Genomic DNA, 6,000 nt, shown 5'->3' on the forward strand with positions numbered 1-6,000 from the left:
TTCCCAAGGCCAACTCCAAAAAGTTACCAACAATTAATGAAGCATCAACACTTTTCATCAATTAGTTTCATTAGCTATGAATTGGTATAATGAATCTAGAATTGGAATGATTCATTTACCAGACCTACCAAGAATGATTTAAAATTTTGAAATTATAACCATTTAAAAACGAACAACTTGGAACCCCCACGTTTGGCTATGTATCATCAAATGTTATTGCTTGGCCCATCTTTGCTACAAATTGTGATGGAGTTACCTCTCAAAGCAAACAAGCCACTAATAAAAGATGTTACGGTCATATTAGCTTGCTGCATAATTCATGGCAAAGTCTCCAACAAGATAATCTACTTTTTAGAAGTCATCAAGACCCATCAAACAATTTGGTTATTATGGTCATAATTTTTCTAAAAAACATAAATAACAAAATAACTATTTTTTTTTTTAAAAAAAGTCCCAAATAGATGTCTTTTTTAAAAAACAAAAAGTCCCAAAATAGATGTCATAATGTTGTCTTAAATTATTTACTCCCTTAACCCTCTAATGTTATTTGTATTTAGTATATCTGCTTTATGGAAAGATAAATTCAAATAAAGTTTTTGAGTGATATATAAAAGTAAATATATTATCTTTGTGAGATTTAGTTAGATTTTTCTTAATGTGTATGTTTTATTATATGTTTTGTATAACTTTTTTAGATTCATATTTAAAAATATCGAGTTTTAAAAGTTGCTTATTAGAAAATAATACAAATACTAAATTGAAAGATCAAAAGAACAAAGGTAGCTTAAGATTAGTATTGGTCAAAAGTCCAACTCAATTAAAAAGGTTATATAATAGTCTAAATCCCATAAATCTTATATAGACCTTTTTCTATATACTTTATTACATCTAATTACATGAGATGAGATTTTGTTGAATGTGGATGTAATACAGATTATTCTTCACCCAAATTTTAAATGAGATGGTTCTACGATAAGACTAGTTCTATTGAGTTGTCCCAATGTACACTTAATCTTAAAAGTGATTATTTAAAATATTAAAGTGATCATTTATGATTTTTAAGTGATCACTTTATATAGCATTTGAGTGATTACTAATTACTTAAAGTGATCACTTACGATATTAAAGGGATGGTTAGAGAAATGAGCTAATTATATGTTCTTGTCTCCTGGTGAAACTATCTTATACAAAACTTACTATATCCTTAAACCTAAAAATAATATTTTCCTTAAGAAGAAAGATGCATGAGATTAAACTTATTATACTTTGTGATTAACCTTGTCAAATCAGTCAACAAAATTTGAGATAGGTCATAAATTCATTATCGTTTTATTCTTATCATCATAAAAAAACTAAAAAATAACATGTAATTTTTCGTTAAAATTTTATAATTAATTCTTTATATAATGTGAGGATTTATATAACTTTCCAATTCATAGTTGTGGAATATTAACTGAAATAACAAAAAAAATTGACAAAAAAAAGTTGAGTCATAACAAAAATATTGATCCCAAATCCAAAAATTTACCAACTTCTAGAAAAAGAGGTCGAGTCTGTTTAGATTTTCAATAGTGTTAAAATATGACATATTTACTTGTGACGCTAATACTATCGGTCTATTGTAGGTTCAACTTAACCCAAATTCGGACCTAATATTGTAGTCTTGTAGATGTAATATTGTAGTCTATGAGCATTAGTGCATGGTACGTACATAAGGTAAAGCTTGGGAAGTGATGTTTGGAATACTATGGTTCAAGTTAGGCATGGCCACGGGGCGGGTTACCCGGAACCGAACCGGTCCCGAACCGCTTGGAACCGGAACCGTTTGCGACAGGTTCCGAACCGCCCCGAACCGCGAAACCGTGAAACCGCCGGAAAAAACTGTCGTGAACCGGGTAAAAAAGCCGCGGTTTGGAACCGGAACCGGTCCGGGAGAACCGGTCCAACGGTTCCATGGAACCGGTTCTGGAACCGGGACCGGTCCGGTTGAACCGGCCCACCGGTTCCATGGAACCGGTTCGCCAAAATATGACCGTTTGTTACCGTTAACTAGCCGTTGCATTCTTCTCTATATATACAGTATACTCATCACTTTCAATCATTTTCATTCACAACTCATCTCTTCTCCTACTCTCTCTACTTAATTCTTAATTACATAATTAGTCTTTTAATTATTTCTTAATTTAGTTAGTTACATAATTAATTATTTATTTATTTCTTAATTCTATATTTCTATTATTACTTCAATATTATCAATCATGTCTTCATTTTTGAAAAAAGCCATAAAAAAAGTTACTAAAGTGGCAAAATCATTGGGAGGTTTCAGTTCCTCCAAAAGAAAGGCCACTTCTACTCCGTCGGTATCAACAACACCTTCCATTAGTAATTATAATTATGAACATAATTATCCGGAAGGGTACGACCCAGAATTACATTATTATGCAGAAGAAGTGGAAAGAGAAATACAAATTGATGAAGAAGAAGAACAAGAAGAGGAACCAACGACCCCAATTGGGATACATATATCTCGACAGTCATCAACAAGGTCACATGAAGAACAAGGAGAACAACAACAACAAAGACAAGCTCGTGGTAAACGAGTCAATTTCCAAACTATCGGTTAGTTTTATAATTTTATTCTTCAAATTAATTTTCAAATTAATTAAACTTTAAATTATTTATTTATTTAATTATAGTTTTATAAATTTAAATTATTTATTTAGATGAAGATGAACCAATAAGACAACCTTTTCCGGCAATGCCACCTCCTAGTGGTAGAGCTGTTTCACATGTGTGGTCGTATTTCACAAAAGAACCAACCGAGAATCCAGATATTTTCTTATGCACTTGTCAAATTTGTGAAAGTCAAGGAGTAAAGCCCTTAGTTTCATACAGTTTCGCCAGAGGTAAATACTTTTTAAGTTTTTTATACATACTGACATACATAATACATTCATACATTATATATTCATATTTTATAAACATTTATTTATTGTGTTTTGTGAATACGTGTTAGGTGGTGGTACGAGATCTTTTAACAAACATTTGGCAAAGAAGCATGGAATCACAAAAGAAACTCATGCAGCAAGCGGGAGCGGGACCACAAGTGGAAGCCGACAGACACAATGGGACATTCCCATCACAGGTATGCCTTTTAGATACAATCGTAATGACATGATTGATGAATTTTCTAGGTATGTAATTTGTGATGAATTGCCTTTTAACCACGGTGAAAGTAGGGCATATGAGCGTCTCAATAGAAAAACTTTGCAACCACAATATAGAGCAATCCCTAGGAGCACTCTTAAAAGACGCACAATTAAATTATACGAATCAATGCGCTATGAATTAGTTGAAATGTTTAAATCGTTTAATGGTAGGGTTAGCATAACAACTGACATTTGGTCTGCTCCCCCACATTTAGAACCTTATATGTGTGTAACAGCACACTGGATAGATCGAAATTGGATTATTCAAAAAAGAAAATAATTGCTTTTGAGACAATGCCAGAAAGACATACCGGTGAAAACATAAAATATAGATTAGTAGAGATATGTAGAGAATGGAACTTATTAGATAAAATATTTTGTTGTTCAACTGATAATGCAACCGCGAACATTAAATGTATAGAACTTTTGTTTAATGAACCTGCTTTTAATTTAATCCTTGGGGGTAGCTTATTACACATACGTTGTTGTGCGCATATAGTTAACTTATCTTGCCAAGCAGGCATAAAACAATTAAGTGATTTATTAGAACCAATTAGAGATATAGTGAAGTGGCTCAGGATCGGATAGATAAAAAGATGATATAAACAATTATGTGACCAATACCAACTTAAAAAAGTGTATTGGTCATTAGATACTCCTACACGTTGGGGCTCAACCAACGATTTATTAAGAAAGGCGATTGCTTATCGTCCAGTAATAACACAACTATATAGTGAGTGTACAGATAGTTACATAGCTGATGACACTTGGGAGTTAGCTATAGGTGTACATAACATATTAGAAGCGTATGACCACGCGACTAAGATTTTTTCTTATGTTTATGAACCGAACGTTCACTTAGTAATAAGTGAATGTATTACTATTTTTTATCATCTCCTTAAATATACACATGATGATACTAACCCAAATTTGAGGCCGATTCTTGCAGATATGATGGAAAAATGGAAGACATATTTTACCGATTTTCCTTATATTTATGGAATCGCAACCATTTTGGACCCACGTTTTAAAACTGAGGTCCTTACTAAAGTAATAGGATTTTATTACCAATCGTTAGATCGCCCGTCTACTGATGTACATAATTATGTAGGAACATGTAAAAAATATTTAGCAGAACTCTATGATTTTTACGCTAGTGTATATAACTCGAAACGCGATATGTCTAGGCGTGCTAGCGTTTCGGCACGTACCTCTTACTATAATTCGGTAATAGCTAACATAATGAGTCAAGATGATAGTTTTGTAGGATCATCTTCTTCTTCCTCGACCTCATATTTAGAATTAGATAGTTATCTTAAACACCACTTTGAAATAGACGAAAGTATCTATAATATTTTGGAGTGGTGGAAAGAAAAATCTGTAAAATTTCCCATGTTATCGAGAATTGCAAAGGATATCCTTGCAATTCCCGCTTCAACAATTGCGTCGGAGTCTGCTTTTAGTGCAGGTAGAAGAGTTTTGGACGAAAAGAGATCTCGTCTTGCTCCACATAGTATTCAAATATGTGTTTGCAAGAAAGATTGGGATCAAGCGGAGATTCGAACACAAGGAATAAGGAATGATGATGATCAAGACGACGATGATGATCCATGGATGATGATGGATACATCTGCATCATCGTCAGGAGGAGAGTCAGCGGAAGCATCTAACCAACCACATGATGATGACGAGGACGAATAGGATCAATCCGACAAGCGACAACGATAAATCAACATTCAACAACTATAAATAAAAGGTATGACAAAGAACTACGTGGGCTTTGATTCCTTCGGGATACGTAGGCAGCTTAGTATTCATTTGGGTACTAGGTTCAAGTCCATTTTCTCCCTTTTTTTTTATTAATTATCTTTATCGACATTATCATTGATTCGTTTCTTATTAATTTATTTTTTTCCATTCTTTTTAGTAAATATTTCAATAACGATGACAACTTGACATGCAATGAATTTCGCTAATAATCAAGTAATCATCAAAGGTACGTCCGCGATATTATAGTATTTTTTTATTATACAAATATTTAAAGAAAAAAAAATGGAATCGATGGTCCGACCCGCCCGTCCCGTGAGTTGGAACCGCCGGAACCGCCTCATGAACCGCCAAGGAACCGTGTGGAACCGCCCGGAACCGGAACCGAAACCGGAACCGTTCGCGACAGGTTCCAAATAGAACCGGAACCGGATGGAACCGGAACGGAACCGGACCAACCCGGACCGTGGCCATGCCTAGTTCAAGTCATGAGTCATGACTATGGATTTTGATGGGTCATTCATATGTCATATATATTGTCATGTGAAGCCAAGTAAATTAGTAGGATTAGCATATGTACTAAGTAATTAGTAAATTTGTAGTTGTAATTGTTATTATGGTTGGTTGAATCTAATACAACACGGGGGTGCAAGAGCCAATATGTGGAAGAAGGGCCCACTGCCCAGAATTGCACTAACATTACATTCATGATATCCTTTTGGTGAAGCTGAAGCTTCTTCATAGCCTGCAACCATCATAACACTCCCTCTTCTCCCCTCCCTTCCCTCACCCAATTCCCAAAAATAATGTGTGAAAAGGGTTTTTTAGTTCACAAGTTCCTTAATAAGATGGTCTATATTTTTATGATGCTGACCCATGTATATTTAATATGATAAATTAATTACTTATCTTTTTTAAGTGATCAATTACAGAAATAGGCTAATTATATAGGTTTGTCTTATGGTGAGACAGTCTTATATAAGACGAACTGTTTTTAGTTAGTAGTGTTGGGAAGCTATACTTG

Source organism: Amaranthus tricolor, chromosome 8 (assembly GCF_026212465.1).
Source record: "Amaranthus tricolor cultivar Red isolate AtriRed21 chromosome 8, ASM2621246v1, whole genome shotgun sequence".
NCBI classification, from domain to species: Eukaryota; Viridiplantae; Streptophyta; class Magnoliopsida; order Caryophyllales; family Amaranthaceae; genus Amaranthus; species Amaranthus tricolor.